This window comes from Zeugodacus cucurbitae, chromosome 6, assembly GCF_028554725.1.
Source record: "Zeugodacus cucurbitae isolate PBARC_wt_2022May chromosome 6, idZeuCucr1.2, whole genome shotgun sequence".
Taxonomy (NCBI): Eukaryota; Metazoa; Arthropoda; class Insecta; order Diptera; family Tephritidae; genus Zeugodacus; species Zeugodacus cucurbitae.
Genome location: NC_071671.1, coordinates 47790595 through 47811861, shown reverse-complemented (window position 1 = coordinate 47811861; position 21267 = coordinate 47790595). Strand labels below are relative to the sequence as shown.

General features: G+C 32.9%; 2 protein-coding genes across 3 annotated transcripts in view; one reads left to right on the top strand and one right to left on the bottom strand.

Moving 5' to 3' along the window:
* LOC105216989 (zinc finger protein 845) overlaps positions 1 to 8254 on the bottom strand; it is a 166848-nt gene extending 158594 nt beyond the window's left edge. Inside the window, exon 1 of the mRNA XM_054234887.1 lies at positions 8087 to 8254. The gene's annotated coding sequence lies outside the window, so the exon portion shown is untranslated. The remainder of the gene's footprint in view (positions 1 to 8086) is intronic.
* The window catches only part of LOC105216992 (tenascin-R), a 175504-nt gene that overhangs the window by 95261 nt on the left and 58976 nt on the right, over positions 1 to 21267 (top strand). The window lies entirely within an intron of this gene.

The window sequence follows — 21267 nt, the reverse complement described above, 5'->3', positions numbered from 1 at the left end:
ACTGAAAATGTCACTTTTTGAGCCGAATTCTCGACATTTGCGGGAAATTTTGCTTTTATTTTTTAATTCCAAGAAAAGTGCGACTGAGGCTCATCGACATTTGTAACAGTTTTTTTACAAAAAAAAAACATAAATTAACAAAAAAAACGGCGGAAGCAAAGTTGTAGACCTAATATATTACAAGCAGTGTTGAAAAACCCTTTCAATGAACTGACTAAAAGAGGGCGATGCAATCATACTCTTTCTAAAACTGGTATAAAATGCCTTGATTATGTGAATGTATGATGAGAGCAAACACGAAATCTCGAAAAACGCAAGCACTGAATTGGTTGTACTAGAAATGTAGTATGGGCTTTGGAAGCATATATATCGGCCATAATTCCAATTCAAAGATGTTTACTACGAATTGTGAGTTCAGATTAAAAAGATTTGTTTTATAGCATTCTCATTACATAGACATTTCGAATGGAATCACTGAAACGAAAAGCTTATAATTCTCCACTCGCAAATTTTGCTGAAGAAAGAGGTGTTATCATCTAGAGATTGGAATCATTCCTAAAAATTCCTACTTTTTTAAGAAAAAATATCAACTGCTACACATTAACAACTAGGTCTCGCTGAAACCGCAAATCTCCGCCAATCAACCAGAACAAGCAAGGTCACCACTGTCACTTTACGCAATTTTGTACAATTAACTTAAACAAATAATACAATATAATGAAATATTTTTTATGAAAATAAATGTCAGTAAATGAAGAAATCCAACAAAGCGGTAAGACAATCAACTTAAATGTCAAATTATACACCACGCTTGGCTTTTGTTTGCAAATTGCACCATCTTCTTAAAGTATATATTTACGCGTACTTTCAAAGACACTTGACAACTTCAAGTGACTGTTAAAGTGACAGTTCAAGTGTTAGCTTTCAGCGCCTACGCAACTGGTTGGTTGCCACAGTTAAACTACTACGCTTCTCGTCGACTCGAGACAAATTGCAAATGCATTTAAATTTGGGTCAGTGAATGCATGGAATATGTTTTGTTTTATTGGAACAACAAAAATAATTTGACTAACGGTAGTCACTACTATTGATATATTTTTATTATTACACCATTTATAACTTCATATGCCGCCGCCAACCGCGAGCAAGTGTAGCACACAAGCGTAAATTTACAATCTACATACGAACGAGTACGAGTGTGTACGAGTATGAGTATATGAACGAGTGGAGTATCTGAAAATAATTATCGGTTGCATGCAGCGCCTACTTGATACCTGAACACAACATTATAGTGTGTAAAGACAATTACTGGTAGACAACAGGTGGGTGGCTAATTGAAATGGCAGCATTCACTTTTTCATGCTCTATTTGTGAGCGGCTGCTGGCGGTGGTGAATACTCATGTGAGTATATGGAAATGTTTTGGTTGCCGGCGGTATCTCGTTTGATGTGAGAAGAAGGCATAAAAGAATGGTTGCATGCTCTGTAAAGCAGGAAGTACATGAAATAGTGTAGAAGTTCACAAATTAAAATTATTTGAACTAATTTTTAATTAACGATGAATAATGAGAAGTCTTATAACAATAATATAAAACATTAGAATTCGATATGAATAGCTAGTAATTTTCTACATGAGGAATAATTAATCTAATTCGATCGAATATCGCGCTTTTATTGTGGGAAATTAGGAAGCTTGGCTGCGAATTGGAGACAAGGGCTTAATTAACTGAAGTGACGGGCGATTTCCGTAGTAAAATATTTTACATACGTGTCTACCTTCCATTGAGTCAATATGTAAAAACTTCAAACTTGTTACCTAAATTGTTAATAATGATAATTGTCAATAATTCGGAAAATTTCTAACGGGAAGTATGAATCTTTTATGGACAGCACATCCAGCATTTTTTAAGCTCCCGAGTATTAGGTACCTGGAGACAGGAGATAGTACCTAAATGATTCCACATCGCCTTTCTCATTCAATTAGCATTGCTAGGGTTGCAGTGAGTTGAACTTTGCTGAGAGGACTCGATTCATGGGCTGATTATTGTCCAGCGTTTGCAGAGTTAATGCGAGATCTTATTATCCAGTTCTAGAGATCAAATAGACCACGGTTTACCGAAAACTGTCACCATAAATACTACAAAACTATTTATAGTTCTCATAGAGTCATTGAGTATCTTTAGTTCCTTAACTTTGTAATTTTTTTTATTAAACCATGAAATAGAGTCCTCGAATTTCATTACCATTTGGCGTTCGAAATTGTCGGAAGAAGTAAGTAAATAAGTATCTCATGGCAGCTTCTCATATTATGAGTCGGTCAATAATATCTGTATTAAAATTTTTCATCGATATAGAATGTATGAATGTGAATAAAGTGGTAAATGATCTTAAAATATGTCTATTTTCTAATATGCGATTTTATAGGCGTTTCATACATACCCCTAATTGAGTCAATTAACAAAATTTTTTACATATTAAATCAGGTTCAAAATGGTCAATTAACTGAGGCAATTAATATATAAATTAGCTCAAATATACTTAATTAGCCTCAAACAATCAGTATTTAACAGCTGTCTAAAAGATTATGATTTTATTTTGGAAAACTTCTATGTGAATAAAATAGATAAGAGGAATTGGAAAGGAATTCTTATTGAAAGTCGGTTTAACCCGAATTCCATGATAATTATTAAAAACATTAGGAGGCAACTGTTATGGTTCCGTACTAAGTACGCTCATTTAATGGAATCTTATCGCTTCCTTAAAACTCTGTCCTGCTTATTGAGTACTAATTTGGCAATTAGTTAATTGCTTCATTAAGTTAATTGAGAACAATTAGGATTTAAATACTTTGAATTTTTTTAATTGTTCAATTAGAAGTATGTACAACTTGGTTAACTAATCGTATATCTGAATATCGTCGCTCTATTAATTTGGAAATTAATTTTGTCTCAGCAAATAACGTATCAACTAGGGCTCTTAAAATTATTCGATTAACCTGAAAACCGATTATTCGAATATCCGGTTTGTAACCGTTCGTACGAATATTAACCGGTTAGCACTATTCGGATAGTCGCAATGTTCCGACTATTCGAATAGTCGTTCTACTGCGGTTATTCGAATAGTTATACTGTCACTATTCGAATAAATGAAAATTGTTTGCAGTCTAAAAGCCTTTGATTTTCCAGATATATGTCCGTATTTTCCAGATATATACAATGTGCGGTATAAATCGGTTGAGAAGCGTTCCGGCAGAAGGGCACGAGCAAAACCGACCACTGACCGACCCAAAAAACCGGATCTTCACAGAAAACCGACTACCCACTCGTCGAAGTTTTGCCCCAAAATGCCCCAAAGCCCCACCCACCGACCGCCCACACTGCCACGAGTGTGTCCCAAAAAAAAACCGGTTCCAAAAAGTAACCGGTTACTACAGTACTAGGCATATGCCGCAAAAAACCGAAAAAATTCGGCAGCAGGTGGGTAGGGGTATAGAATAGCGAACTCAAGAAACATACCACGCAGTGTTGTATCAGTCATATTTTAATTTTGCATGTGAAACAACAACAGTTTTGGTATGACAGTCATAAAAAATAGCGAGTTTTTTGTTAGTTTTAATGTTTCACTTTTTTCAATAAAAATAAGAAAATTAATGAACTTGCACTATTCGAATAGTCGACAACGAACGGTTAACCGAATAGTCGAAAATGAGCGGTTAATCGAATAGTCGATGACTGACGACTATCCGAATAGTGCAAACCGAATATTATTATTCGAATAATACCCTATTCGGTTAATTCGGTTAGTCGATTAGTCGAATACCAAGAGCTCTAGTATCAACGGTCACCACCTATAAAACAATTACTTTTCCCTTAGCTAAGTTTCAAGCCACACAATCCTAAGAATCACTCTACTATACTACTATAAATCGCCTGCTCAAAACACCAACTTCGAAAAGTATACGACTTTCATACACCATCCATAACATTGGCAATGTACCCATTCAGTACGCATGTTTCGTACAATGAACTTCGAATATTGTAAAAATTCTCAAATAACATGTAATTAACGCAGCCAATCACTTTTAGTTTCGCCAAAACTACATTCGATAAAAATCGCAAAAAATTAACTAATTACCAATAAACATAAGCGAATACAGTGAGTATGAATTTTAGGCACTTTAATAAATTCGATTTTAATGAATTCATTTTTTCCAACCAACGTAAATGGTAATTAAATGCGTAAAACCGAAATAAAAGCAAAAACAAAATCTCTTTTTTTCAGTATACTCTTGGGCATGACAAACACTTGCGGGCATCAATTATTATTAAATTTCATGTGACAGCATGGCCAACATATAATTAAATGTGATAAGTATTCAAAGTTGAAACAAGTAGAAGAAGACGAAGTAGAAACCGCACGCAGCAAAATTGCAATAACCAATAATTAAATTTGTATGCGTAAAACAAAAACAACAAAAATAGTTTTTTTGAAAATTTATCGCTAAATTCGTTAGGCGTTGAGTAGTTGCTAACATTTTCGGCCAACAAAATGTTTTTCGAAAAAATCGTATTTTTATTTTTATTAGAATGGCCGTTGTAAATGACCAAGCCGCCATCAGCGCTACTGATTTTGCGCCAGCGATATTTTTCGGTTTATTTAAAGTCTCCACTTTGCGATCACTCATGGGTCATAAAGTGGGTCAAATGTGGCCGTAAATTGTAAAAGCGGCAGGCAATTTAATGATTTTGTCGAAATCTTTAGAAATTATGGTAAATGCGGCACGAAAGTGTACATTAAATTGGAAATAACTTCATAAATTTACATGTGAATAAATTTGGTTGTATTTTATTGAGTTAAGTTGAGTTGAGGGTTGAGTTGTTATTGCCGCGTAAAGTTGTCATTGTATTACAACATTTTAATAGCACTTCATAATTTAAATGCATCAGTTCTTAAAATAAATAATTTAATTATAAAGAGTATTCCATAAGCAAAAAGCTTGAATATTGGGATAAAGATCGACTTTCACTTTCGTTCGCAAATAATTAGCTTCAAAATCTATGCAATTATCCTAACTAATTTACTACTGGTATTGATGATTTTTATCAACTTTTACTGAAAATTACAACTACCGTCTCGTATTACTCAATTTACGATTAAACTTAATTTTAATTTTATGCAAACATTTTATTTTTTTGGCCTCGTAAGTCAAATGTAAACATTTTGGAATTTGTGAGCGTAAAAGCTATAAATCATGGCATGCAATACAATTGCAAGCAATAAAAGTGAATAGTTGACAACAAGCACCGTTATGTATCAATTGTTACAGTTATCAACAGTATTAAGGCGACCAATTTTTTGCAATAAAAACTTTTTTGGGCGAATTTTCGAAACCAAAAGCAATTAGTATTATAAGATATGTTGTATGGATTTACCAACTTTTATTAGCTTTGGAAACATTGGACAGTGTTTGGTTCCAATTAAAATTTTTTAACCATTTTAATTCAGCATGAAAGTAAGCAATCAAAGTGTGATTTGAGTTTATAAACAAGAACATAAAATATAGTATGACCTAATTTAAAATTTGAATGTAGTGCTTGAAAACAGTATGTACGCCATATATACTGACATTCAGGTGGCAAATCGTTTCAGATGAATTTGTATATATTTGTTTTTCACATTTTTGTTTTGTACTCAGATCTTCATCATACATATATTTTTCCCAATTATTATAAATTATTCAAGTTTCAAGTATTTTGCGGGAGTTATGTTGGTTAGCCACTTATAATGAGTGATTTTCGTTTCATAGGTAATTTGTTACCACTGAAACTCTGATTATTACCAATTGTATACCACATAGCTATGCGTGAATACCGGAATCAATGAATATTGAATGGGAAATACTGATCTAAAATATTAGCAACTGACTGACTTTCTCAGTTGTGGGAGAACCAAAAAAATCCAAATCTGTGCTTCTACTATTACCATTTAAATAATACTAGTACTTTAGTTAGGGTTTCTATAGAAGGGAAAATACAAAAAAATCAGTCAACTAAATTTTTCAGGTCTACAGTGCGTATACGTAATAATCTCAAAATAGATTTATACATTTATTTGATTTATATTTAATCTATCTATCTAAAGACATTTTTGAGATCATATATTATGTTGCCTACACAATTCTCTGAATTCTTAAAATGTTTACAAAGAACTTTGGATTCTTCTTTAAAAAAATTTAAAATAATCGCTCAGAGGCACATCTATGTACTATATACATATTTTGACGATTTTTTTATGCAAAAGAAAAAACAAAAATTCGACTTTCTCTTTTCTCGACGCTTTTTTCTAAATTTATCCACGTAAGCAACTGTTTCGATATCTCGTAGAAAGTCGCAATAATTTACTTATAATGAGTGATCCATTTCGAGGTTCCCTAATTTTTTAAAGAAAAAAAACAAACACAGAAAACACAAATATAATGGGAAATGTTTTTATCATTCGAAAGAACATTCTTTGGCATTTATTTTTTAAAGATTATCTCTTTGAAATGTTGGCCGCTGCTACGTCTCGCGAATGACACGCGTGATGTTTTGCTCCAAAACCTGAATCGATGTGGGATTGTCCGCATAGACTTTAGACTTTACTTATCCCTACAGGAAAAAGTCTGGTGTTATCACACGATCTTGGTGGCCAATCGACTGACCCAAACGTGAAATTATCTGCTCACTGAAGTGTTCTCTCAATAAATCAATTGATTGATGCGATGTGTGCCGTCTTGTTGAAACCAAATGTCGCCGAGATCACGAGCTTGAATGTCAGGTCGGTTATCACGGCGCGATAGCAGTCCGATTTGCTTAGTACGCCGATTATGGTGACCACAAATTGAGCGAAGCGTGCAAAACAAATTCTTTACAGAACGTGAATTTTCGTAATAAAGTTGAACAATTTGTAAACTTTAAAGACGTAAATCTTTCCATGAAGAAATGCCAAACAATACTCAACAAAAATATCATGACAGCTTGACACGACTCACGAGTAATCTGTCAAAAAAAGGCTATGAAAAAAGTACCTCTCTTTGGTTCACCCGATATAATTACCATATACACAGTATTAGGCCGTGATAGTTTCATGGTCAAAGCTGACTTTTCCTAACCAACTCATATAGAAAAGTAATAATAAAGTTCTTTTTAAGCTTAAGCCAGCTTCAATTTTTTTCAGCTGCCCATTCTTTCCGACTTAAGTTTCATTGATATACTTTTCACAATAGCTGCTGCTAACTTCTGTTGCTCTAAATTAATTGACCTACAACACTATTTTTTATTATTCTTAAGCCCGATAAATATAAACACCTGAGAAGTTAATTACTTGGCTTGAATATACATATCATGCTACTAATAAACTGTTCAATTATAAAATAGCTATGTATACAACAACATTCATATCCATTACACTAGCATACACATAAATGCATGTACATATGTATACATCTATATAATATAGTATGAGAAGGCATTGTATTTTAAGAGCAACAAGATCACCTTAATATTCACACCTGGCAGATTGTCTTCTTCTCAGATGGCCGCTTTAATACAAATATGCAAAATTCTATTCTCACTACGAACTTTAAATTAAAGAAGACGTTTAGCGGTAATTAATATAAACATGGCTTCGCAATATATCATTTTCGTTTAGATAAATAAGATATGTCGAAAGGTAATAAGATACAAAATGATTTCAAACTTTAAAACAATTCAAATGAAAAGTGATTGTGTGCATAATTTGTGTGAACTCACCTTCAAAATATTGTTTAGTGTTTCTCAATAAGTAGTCAGTTTGTTTCAGTCAGTTTCATTATAGTTAATGGTACAGTATTAAATTGTGCTATTTACATATTTATATTTATATATAAGAGTATATGAGTACCTAAATAGCTTTTGTTTTAATGAACGATAACAAAATATCAAAAATAGCTTGTTGCTACCATTTCGTTTATTGTTTTCCTATTAAAAAAATAAACAAACAAACTTGAATAAATTTGGTCCTCAATACAATACTCTCAAGAACTGTTAATTATTCAAAAGATCACTTACCATTCATTGAATGTCTGTGGCAGTTGTTGTAGAAAATCACATTATAGGTGATCGTCTTGAAGATATTTATTTTCTTAACTAATTTTTTCGCTTTTACACTTTAAATTTTCACTTGAACTATATGTACTTTTATAACACAAGCACATGATTTTTTTATAGTAAGCAAGTGACTTATATCACAATATCAACACTTTTGAATCTGAAATGAGAAAATTTATATACATTTATTTTATTTTAAAAACAAATACTCTTACATTTCATAAGTAATTAAGTAAGTAATTAAGTCAGCCAATAGAATTTTTAGGAATATGAATCCAACATTCGTTATACTATACGGCAATGGATGTTTTTCTGGATATTGGACCAAACTGATTTTTTCCGGGAGATTGAGATATAAGTAAAATAATTGTATTCTACGGTTTTCAAAGTTAACCGCAAAAATCGAAATATTTGGTTCCGAAGTTCGAAAAAGGCCTTTTCTAAATAATGTAATATTTATTAATAACAGGATATAGTTCTTAATCCAGAATATGGAAAAAAACCTACATATTCTTCTTGGTTTAATAGTAAATCAAAATTTTCCGCCAAGCTTATATGTCAGATGCTATAAGGTGTCCAGTATTTTTCGATAAATAATTTTTTTATTTTTTTCGAAGATCTATCTTTGGTCCTTCATTACATCTACCACTAGTATATAAAAATTGATGCAAATCATTATCATGTATATGAAATCAGGGGCCGATTTCATTAAAAATAGACACCAAACTACGCTTAATTCTGTTAAGACAAACGATATCTAATATTAACTGATATATTCGTATGTGGTATAAAATCTACTGCAAGTTCAAAAATTTTTATATTGGGTATATGAGGACATTACTGAACCGATTTTATTACTTTTGAATACCAGACCACATTATAGTCATGAAAAGGTACTCACTTAATTACTCTAAAACATCTAGTAAATTGATCAATATTATCCGTATAAAGTTTTGACATAGCCTTAGCCTTCATATTAAGTATCTGGGGGTTTGTAAAGTTATAGTACGATTTTGACAATTGTTTAAAATACAATTTCCACCCTTTAGAGGCCATATTTGTGTTTAATTCCAAAACCTTCATTTTTTGTATCAATTGTGTCCGAGAATTGTGAATTGTGTAATGTAAGCTTTCTTGATATAGCTGCATTAATTTTTAGATTTTTTTCTCAAAAACATATTCAAACCATAAATGACAACACATTTATCATCTTTTCTATAAAATTGGGAAGCTGGTACTAATCAGAGATCTCTACCTAAAGATGAGTGACTTCGCCTCCCTTGCTCGTGACAGAAATTATTTGCCAAGAAATCCTTATTTAAATTTCTAAATAAAAGCAATTCACATTTTTATTTTCAAACCACTGCCTTATCTTAAATTTATCATGTGATTTCACACAACCATTGATATTCACATCCGCTAAAGATGAATTTCGGCTGTCAAAAAGGTGTTCCCATGCGAATCAAAAATCATTTCACATGATGAGGAACGCGTAGGTGTCGCAAATAAATGGTTATTTTCACACAAAGCATAGACATAATAAGAGTACTAAAGCTTGCCAGTGTCTCTCATTCCCATATCGATACGATGCCATTTATCATTATAATTGGAAGCAGTTCAGATTGCCACATACGTAGTCAAGTATTTTAGTTGGTCACATGTGTGCATTATTATGAAAAGCATTCACATTGTCGTCGATGAATGAGATTACTGTAAACACAAACAGACACATAACAAGAAACGTTTCATAAATAGATACAAAACATTGATTGCAACACTTTGGCGCAACGAACGACGGCTAACATTAAAGCGCACCCACCAACAGCAACAGTTGTTATTACCAACTGCGTCTTGCATACTTATACAATTGTAGCATTGGCCAGTGGGCGTGTTAAGAAACAACTCCCCAGGCAATTGTTGAAATAATACAACAACAGCTATGACACAAAAGGATTGTCCAAATTGATTGAGGAAAAAAGTATTTAAACTGGTTACATTTGTAGAAAAAATATCTTTGAAATGCATAAAAGATATCAAAACATTTGGGTGGTCCTTAAATGACAGAAAAAAAACTCTACGACATGAATCTCTACCAATTCACCGGTATTAGTAATAGTTAAAAAAACGTAAGATATATATTTTAGTGGTCTCGTTTGTAGACAGTTTTAACCTTCTCGCATAAAGGTCAGAGGTCAAATTATTAATACCAGTCCCTAGTAATCTATTTATAATAATATGGTTTGACATATGAGTAAGTGATTCCTCTGATTATGGTTTACTTATTAAAGGCATGAAACTAAAAATATATATTAATTTCGATTTTAAAAGATAACCCTAACGCGTGTGAATACATATTAGTAACAGGCTGACGCAATCATTCATTAATTTTATTTTTATATTCGAGCATATAAAAGTATTCTAGTTTTTTCGCTTAACTGTTGGTATATGTTTCAAGACTTAACAATATATGTATGTAATAAAACATTTGTAAGCAATAGAACTATTTAAAACTGATCAAACCACTCTTGATGAAATTGCAAGAAAGTCTCAAGACATATTTTTGTAAAGTGTTTGCCATCCAATGGATAGAACTTGATTTCTGCCCTAAGAGCATGCCTTTACTCGTATACTTTTCTTAATAATCACGAAATCCTGATATTAAATATGTTTTTCGAAATATGATTTCAAAATATTTTTAAGAACTATGCATATATACTAAATCTTTTAGTTAATATTTAGACCTTAATAATATATTGAAATAAAATGTACAGACCATATAAACAGTTATCCAATAAGAGAAAATTAATGAAATTATTTACTCCTGTGACAGTACATTCGATGTCATTTTGTATGGAACTCGATTTCTTTTGCATGGCCTCCACGGGCCCGCTTACCGAAGTCCAGATTCTGAACCCAATTTTCCTGAGATACCACATTCACCAAACTTGAATTTCAATAAATCACATGACCACACAGCCAGGCTTGTAGTGCCGTCCTGTTGGAACCACATATTGTCCAAATCCATATTATCCAATTCGGGCCAAAAATATTCGGTTATCATTGAGCGGTCAGACAGGACGATTATAACTACCATGAATTGCACATAGCACTCTTAAAGTGCGCTGTCTCCGAATTTTGGTAGTAAATTTTAATGATTTTGACCTATATATGTATATATAAATATAATAGACTTCCAGATTTAGACGTCGTTCTTACTAGGTCAAATTCAACGCTAAAATTGACAATAATACAATCTCGAGCACATCTTATTTCACTGCATCGAGAAGAATTATTTCTCATTAACTTAATTCACAAGAATAATTTTGATTTCTTGTTAATTTGAATCGAAATGTGCTGTCATGAATTACAAAGAATGTGACAATTATATTTATTAGTTTAACTTGGGTTGGTCACTGACTATATAGTGCTATATCTTTAAATTCAATATGATATTATTTTGTACTATCTCAAACCGTACAGAAAGAAACAAAATTCTAGAAAAATATATGACAAGATATTCACTTTTTGAACAATAGAAAATTTGACTGCCATAATGACAGAATTATGACACGACCATTATACATAGTAATAATATCAAAAAATATCCAAAATATTGGTTTTTCATAGGATTAATATTTCGCAATCTGAGAATAAACAAGTGTTGATCAATTAAAATATAAAAGAGATATTTTTAATTATTTGAATTAGTTAAGTTTCTGCTTTGCGTAACCAGAGACTGCCATAATGACAGAATTATGACACGACCATTATACATAGTAGTAATATCAAAAAATATCCAAAATATTGGTTTTTCATAGGATTAATATTTCGCAATCTGAGAATAAACAAGTATTGATCAATTAAAATATAAAAGAGATATTTTTAATTAATTGAATTAGTTAAGTTTCTGCTTTGCGTAACCAGAGACTGCCATAATGACAGGACTATGATACGATCTTTATACACAATAGTAATATCAAAAAATATCCAAAATATTGGTTTATCATAGGATTAATATTTCGCAATCTGAGAATAAACAAGTATTGATCAATTAAAATATAAAAGAGATATTTTTAATTCTTTAATTTAGTAATTTTTGCTTTGCGTAACCAGAGACGACCTGAGAGTAACTGTCAGTCCATTCGGTTATTTCCTCTCCTGAGCCATAAAAAGTAATCAGTGTTTAAATGTCTCTTAATGGAACCAGAGTTGTGCCGTTAGAATTAGTTGACGGAAATCAACCTATTAACCACACCCGACTTTAAGATAACGGTAATTTTCAAAAAATGCATTATATTTATGATTTAGTATTGCTTTCCCTTACACATTTGCTAAGTATATACATAGTTATTTTCTAGTTAGTTGGCATAAGCTCACCACAAATATAAACTATTCAATTTATGTATATTTAACTCAAATACATACATATTTACTTTTACAAAAAACGATTAAGCACTGTAGCTGACAGCTAATTAAGTACATTAGTAACATATCTGCGGAGCAAATTCGCAGACAAACCCAGTTCGACCTTGACAAATGTAAAACAAGTGCAAAAGCATTGTTACCATTAAATTAAATTAATTACAAATTACTTATGTACACGACTTTGTACGAACTGTATTATTGCAACTCTGATATGGCAGGGGTTTGTATGCAAATTAGTCACTAATCCAACGCGAGTTCTTTGGATTTGGTGAGCGCATTGTTCTTGTACTAATTGCGAGTGGAAAGAAACTTACATTTAGGTATAGTATATATTATAGTCCGTTGGCGGAACAACGTGAGTTATGAGAGTTAACATTTTTCAATTGTATACTGAGAAATATTAATTTCAATTTCATTATTGAATATATGTATGTTAATTATAATTTATTAACTCGTATATTATCATTTTAATGTAATTTTCATTATTTTTCTCTTTTTACAGGTAAGTGAACAGCTAGTCGTATACCTTAAATCGTGGCAATATTTGTTAATAAATCAAAGAAAATAATATTAAGTCAGTACATATCAAACATAAAATTAAAGCTGAATCTCCTTTTGAAAATTTTATATTTAAATTCTGATGATATCTATCTCGGTTTCAAACAACTCGAACAATAAAGTGTTTTGAAACGAAAAATATATAAATAATATATATTGGTCTACAACTTTGCTTCCGCCGTTTTTTTGTCAATTTAAAGCTTTTTTCACTTAGGACAGCCTCGCCGTACGTATCCGAAAGCATTCGATGAGCCTCAGCCGCACTTTTCTTGGAATTAAAAAAGAAAAGCAAAATTTCCCGCAAATGTCGAAAATTCGGCTAAAACGGTAACATTTTCAGTTGAGAATAAGTTTGGGTTGCAAACAGATCTCTACAAATATATTGGGTTGGGTTAATGTTGACACGAATATCCAAGATCGATATAAAAAAATCGATTTAATCGACCAGCTCTTGACCCTAGAGACATCTATTGGAAAACGGCGGAAGCAAAGTTGTAGACCTAATAGATATACTATACATACATTTCCTCAATAAATCTTAAGTTATGCAACAACAAATCGCATTTGTTACCGAAATGAATCATATTCCATTTTAGATGAACTGGCTATGGTTTATTGAAGGGTTTATGCAGGTCTATGATAGCCTGGTGTTTCTAGACGCGACCATCATGAAAACAACTTTAAACAGTTAATAATATGCTCATTCCTATTGCTAAAAACTTTTGATGGCAACCCATCTATCAACTTATTATATTTCCCCATGGCTCCCGTCTTTTAGAAACAACCAATCTGCTATAACAGGATATTCCTAGATATTAGTTTCTTCAATAACTCAAGATTTTATCCTTACAATCTTAGCTATATTCGAAAAAGCTAGTTGATAGTTTAACATTGTCGGCTTCTAGTGATCCTGACATTCCTGAAACAACCTTATAAGGCTACAATCGATTGTCTCAACAATTTAAAAACTCTTTGTCGATCTGCTTTATTGATACTCTACATCTATATAGAAGCCTTAGTTTATGACACATAATAAATGGACTGACGAGTTTTAAGCCATATCTGAGACATATATGAGACATATTCGGCGTATTTTCAATTTCCAAAAAAAAAATTCATAACTATATAATGCCGAATCTCATTACTTTTAGATTGATTCGATAACTGGCTTTTGTTAGTACATATTTTCAAGGACATATACAATAATTTTTATATTTACCACATCTATGAAGAAAATATTTGACATATTTCCATAAAGCTAAAACTCACACACCTTCGACAAAGAAAAACCTAAACATATTTAAAATCTCCGATGCATAGAATGGCATTGAATTACAAAAATTATACCATTCTGCTGAGTCATGCGCATTTGGATATTTAAAACAAAAGTACAAAAATAAATCAGCAATGAAACGCATTTGCTGCAGTCACTCATTAACTAAAATATTGACGCATCACAATTCAATGTCACGGTGCACTCAACTTCGACCGGCTGGATAAACTCAGACACATTCGACATATCATCAAATCTCAGATTTGTAGAAAAAAAAATCAATTGCAATTGAAAGCTTAATTGCCGCGCTCACAACAAAGGAAGCAGCGTCAACACGCCTTCTTCCATTCACGAAGCTTTCTGCCTTTCAAAGCATGCCTGTTAGCAGCTGTCACGAAGCTGACAGCTTCTTCGCCACAACAAACCGCACGAATAGTCGCCTACGCTCAGAGAGCTTCCCTGAAAACGCTCAGCTAATGAAACATTGCGAAAAGTTGGCCGCCAGCAGGTTAATTGTTTTTGGTGTTTTTGTTTTATTTTTTTGCAATCGCGTTGAGTTTTCATTTTAATTTGCCATATCAGTGAGGAAAATTTTCCATTTTATCTAGAATCAATTTGAATTGTTTGGTTGCAGCAATTTATCGTGCAGCTGCAACTGCAACAGCAGCAACGGCAGCAAGAGCCTCCGGATAATTTTTCTATGAATTTTTGTTTTATTTGCTGTTGGTAGATAAACGTTTGTCGTGATCTTCAATCGTTGACTGATGATGATGACTCTGTGCTGTTATTAGCATAAAATCGTTTTTTTTTTTCTTGTTTTGTGTTAGGCCACTTATACGTGTTGCAAGCAACTGATTCATAAATACTATTGAAGTTTTTGGTTTACTGGGGATTTTAATGAATGGATAATATTTTAAAATTATTAATTATGGGAATTAGTTTGGTCGAATTCTAATGTTAGATAGGTTCCTTGAAGCAAGCTAAAATATGTTAAATATTTCCAAATAAAGATGAAATCTGTATATTCCGATATTTTTTATACAGGAGTTAGCAATATGTTCCATAGAAATATGGGCCATAGAAATTAGTCTATCTTCTCATTAGATGGTCTAAAAAGTTAACCAAGGCATTAAGGATAAAAGGTTACTTTAGCCATTAGTCGAAATATAGAGATTTAGACAGGAAATGAACTAAGTTTAGCGATCTATCTAATACACTTAAACCCGATTGCCGGATATATTCTGTTATATTTAATACATATAATATCTTGAATTTTCTCAGCAAAACATTTTCCCACCCTGTTGTTACGCCTAAGTATTATAAATGTGGCGGATATTCAACAGGCGCTACCCCTAGAATATTGAGGAAGCTATTTATGACAACCGGTCCCTAGATATTCAGCCTTAATAGGCCATTTTCTAAACAGAGTCCACCATAGTCACCGAGTATTGTTAAAGTATTTAATATATTCACCAGTGTGAAGCAGGCACCAAGGCAGAATTATTTTTTGAAAATACATACCTAAGCAAAAGGTAGCTTTAAAGTCAATATTCTAAATCGTGGACACCAACTAGAACGCAAAGTGAACTTCTATTCCGCCAACTCGAAGTCTCACAATGTAAAGCCAGTCAAAAAGAGAATCGGTCGAATTTTATTGAGGAACTAAAAGAGCTTTATTCCGGTACCCTGTCCCGTAAAATGTCCAAAACCGGTCAATTCTTTTTACCTCCGTTTTCAACCAATGTATTCCAGCCTGAAAAAGCTTTCTCACCTCGATTAGCAATTAGGAGTCGACAAAACGCTCTGCACCCAACAAAAATCTGAAGAGAGGGAAGACATTTCAGAAGAAAGTGATGAGATGATTCCACCTCGTCCCTCTCCCAAGCAGCTTCTACAGCTAGCGTCGAGTAAGATGTTTAACCTTACTGCGTGGATCCCGATGAGACAATGGCCTGTGAGAACCCCTACAAATAAGGAGAGGTAAATTTTACTGAGGACGAAGATCTCTCTCTCTCGGTAGATCTCCTGCGACTCAACTTAGGCCAGAAGGATCTGGCAACTGCGCAATTGCTAGTGACTGAACAGCGTGTGCCCTGCTCAACCGAGGCCCATCTATCCAGTAGTAAACCTCATTTGGACAATGGTGTTCCTACATGTTTCCATGCTACTGTCGTTCCTAATCTTGCAAGCTCATCAGCCTTTCAATTTCGCTCGATTCCGCTGTAGCCAGGAACCCAGACCAATCTCAACATAGTATTGTTAATGAGTGATTTCAGAATGTATTCTTTATTCCTTTATCAAATATCAAAGAATTAAACAGTTTAAAAAAAATAATATTTTGTAACTGTGCAAATTATATATCTACTTCCAAATCCAAGTTATATAAATATGTCTGCTTGCAACCAGTCTACATTCTCGCTGTCATTCACTGCATTGATTTGCGAGCACATTTTTTGCCACTATTCGTTTATTTATCGTTTAGTTTACCTAAATATGTCAAATTATGCATTTGAAACAACTCTTTACAAAAAGCAATATTAAATAAATAAATTACGCTGACGTGTAATGTATACCCCCACAACAAGTGGGCTATTAAAAATTAGCAATTTTAATTGTGCGCAAATTGAACAATATTTAAAGCGAGCAATACATATATCACAGCAACAACTACAAAAACTGACTGTAAAACTAAAAAACCAGAATGGACAAACTGACAAAAGCCGACAAGACGTACAAGCAAAATGATTCTATGAAATATTATATTTGCGGCAAATTGACTAGCCGTCGAGTGAATTGAGCGAATGAATAGACGGAGAGTATTAGAGGCTTACAGATATTTTAAGAGTAGAAAAACAAAATGTTGAAAACAATAAAATTTAAAACAAAATGATTTATGTTCACGCAGCGCTTAAATATGTGCGACGTAGAACAAAAGTTGCACCGAAGAACAGAATAAATATTTAAAAAAATATTACAAAAAATTAAAACAAAAATGCCAAAGCACACATAAGAGACAAATAAATTAGAGTTAAATTGAAACCAGCTTCTAATTGATCAGCGAAAATGCAGAAAAATGAAAATCCCACAGCCGCGCATGCGCAGTACACACACTCACTGTCACACACACAGTGAAACATACGCACAATTGAAACTGTCACCAATGTGCTGCCTTCTAACGCCTTTTAATGCGGCCGCCTCAGCTGTCACCTGATATCACGTCACGCCTCCCAACCCCTGCTTCGCCGTCCGTTTGAGTTGTTGCCTCACTCTGTCGCTAACTCCAAACAAATCTCGTAAACTGATCTGATTTCGCTTGTTTAACTGTTTGACTTGTAAGCTTGTTTAGTTGTTGTTATAATATGGCAGCAGAACATTGGCTCAGTCAGCATTTGTGCCCCCAAGTGCCAGACGAAAATGTGCGTACAACTCTATTTCGCAGTTGAATTTTCACTATTTTGCTGTCACACATGCGCACAAACGCACGCACTGCTATGTAAGTATCTAAGTACACATGTAAGCGAATTAGATAGGCCTGTGTATAGATAGAGGTAGATAGCACATTCAAGCGTTGGATAGACAAGTCGACAGCGCGACACAATGTTTCGGTGACACTGACATTTGTTTAGATTTTAGACAACTGATTCTTGTTGTTTTTAATAGAAATGTGTAAAACTAGATCGCCTGCAGGTGATTTACGTAAGACGTACACACTTTATTTGTACTCGTATACGGTTTCCAAGGTATGCATTTCCATTAGGGTTGTTATTAAAAAAGATTATTATTATTTTTTAATTTACTTACAAATTGTATTCTCAATCGAAAACTGTAATACCCCACACTATTATCAGCATATTTATCCATATAAAAATAAAATTGATCCCGAAGAATATGGTCCCTGTTAGACTCATTTGCAATTAGGATTATATTTGGAGTTTAAAGTAAACAGAAATTTGCTTGTGGAATCGTCCGTACCACGACTATATCTTACATGCATTAACCAGGAAGGAAGTTGAAATAATTCATTAACAAACATCCTAAGGTAATATTATTAATGGAAATATTAATGGCAACGCAAAAAAGGAAGCTCAGGATACTCTCCTCGTATAATAAAAAATACTCTCAAAATGCAAAGAATTTCCCTTGAAAATACCAAAAATGAAATATGTGAAATATTAAAAGATTTTTGTAAGAATTTGTTGTAATATTTGACGTAATTTATGATCTGGACAAGCGTACTTTTTAAAAGACATTTTGGTTTGTTTTCCCAGGAGTCCTTCAATCTATTTAAAATTTCTCATTTATTGGGACAAGAATATCGGTAGAAGCTTATCATTCAAATATTGCCATAGATGCTTAATAGGATTTCAGTCAGAGCTTTGGGTAGGCCATAGTAAGATATTAAGATTTTTGATGAAAACATTCTTTCGCAACCCGACTTATATGTATGGGCTCATTGCTCCTGCTGGTATATTAAGTTATCTTCTAAGTCAATTTTTTTTTTTGCTGCGGTCTCTAAATTTGTACTCAGCATCACTCCGTAGGACACTCCCGTAATTTGCCTTCGAACTTTACCAAATTTGACGGACCACTGTAGCTAAAGCAACCCCAAACTAAAACATTTCCACCTCCGAACTTTATGGTGCCTTGAATGTACTTACTTTGGAGCTTCTCGTGACTCATTCGTCAACCTATTTGTCTAGCTTTTGTATTTTTATACTCTCGATTCAATAGTTGCTAAAGAGAGTATTATAGTTTTGTTCACATAACGGTTGTTTGTAGCACCTAAAACTAAATGAGTTAGATATAGAGTCATATATACCAAAGTGATCAGGGTGACGAGTAGATTTGAAATCCGGATGTCTGTCCGTCCGTCTGTGCAAGCTGTAACTTGAGTAAAAATTAGGATATCTTGACGAAACTTGGCACAAATATTCCTTGTTATTAAGAAGATCAAGTTCGAAAATGGGCAGAATCGGACCATTGCCACGCCCACAAAATGGCGAAAACCAAAAACACATAAAGTGTCATAAATGAAGATATAAAAGTAAAATTTGGAATAAAGGATCTCACTAGGAGGGGGCATATTTGGATGTAATATTTTTGGGAAAGTGGGCGTGGCTCCGCCCACAAATCTGTTATTTGTATTTAATTCGTAAACTAATAAAGCTATATAAACCAAACTTTCTGCAGTCGGTTCTCTTACATACCCCACCATGAAAATAGTTGAAATCGGATAAAAACCACGCCCACCTCCCATACAAAGGTTAGGTTGAAAATTACTAAAAGTGGGTGAACTAACTAACAAAAAACGTCAGAAACACTAAATTTTGCAGAAGAAATAGGAGAAGGGAGCTGTACTCAGATCCTTTTACAAAATGGATAATGGGCGTGGCATCGCCCACTTATGGGTCAAAAACCATATCTCAGGAACTACTCGACCGATGAATGAATGCATATCATCTCTGGCTTCACTTGTGAAAAAATTGTCGAAAACGGACCATAACTTTTCAAGGCCCCAGATATCGAACATGTTGAACTCAGCGCCTAAGGATAAATTTTAACCGAAAATATGGGTAAAACTCTCAGATATCTCAATTTAATTCAGAGGAAATTGTTTTCTTCTAATAGCGTGTCTCTGTTCCAAAAATTATTAAAATCGGGTCATAACATATACCTAATTATAGATTTTTCAAAAATACGGTGAGCTTTATTCCGCATATATGCATTGGTTGAATTTCTTCAATAAATTGAGAGAGTATAAAATGTTCGGTTGCACCCGAACTTAGCCGTTCCTTACTTGTTTTAATTAAAATTTGATCTCATTACTCCAACTTAATATTTTCCAGAAACTTGGCGGCGTTTCATAAAACTTTTTGGCAAGTTCAAATCAGGTCTTCAAGTTTAAGTGTGATGAAGGAACAAAACAAAAAACAAAGCTCCGATTTTGTCCACATATAACACCAATCTTTTCATATTGAAGAGGAACATGTTTATCAAATTACATTACGAAATCTGTAGACGATCAGATAGAAATCGTGAAATCAATTCAAATCAATTAATTCAGTATGTTCTTCTACCATCGACCAATGAAATTTCATTTGAATATTTGTTGTTGATGTATAAAGGAGATTTTTGTGTAGCAGACTATTTAAGTAGATAAAAACTGCCTGGTTCATAATCCGAAAACACTAGAACGAAAATACAATTACAGTTGTTTAAAAAAATATTAAATTGCTCCTACAAATTTGACACAGCGCTATAACTGTGGTCGAACGTCGAAAGCTTGAAGACGCTTAATTCTGTTGATTAGTAGAATTTAGAATGTTAAGTTCTACACATTCTGAGAATTAAATATCATTTTGTTCAGATCTATGCTTATAATTGTGGCATCTCATTAAGCACTATAATAAATGTCCACTTGACTTTAATTGTCGTATTGTTTATTAAATCTAATAAATTCTAATGCAATCTTTATAGTAATGAAATAAAAAAAAACTAAAAATTACATCTATGTGTTAGCCAATTAGTAACTAAACAATAGACAATTGAAATTCCACACCTTTTTTATTGGTCAACGAAATGTATTTTAGCCTGAAAGTCAATCTATCAATATCATTCAATGTTGGTGATGTCATCAAAGCAAATTTTATACAGTTAAACAACATTTCGGTTTATTTTAAATATTAATAAAAATAAGGACTGATACTTTTTATAGGCTATTCTCTTGGTTTTAGGTAGGTTACGAATCTAAAGGTAAGTTTGATAGACTGAATTCAAAATTGTTTGGTACTATAGATGATGGCTTATTGTGGTATGTTTCTTCAAGAGGTATCATCTTATGCTCAACCCAGACCGGAATAGTCAACAAAGTCTTTGACTAATAATA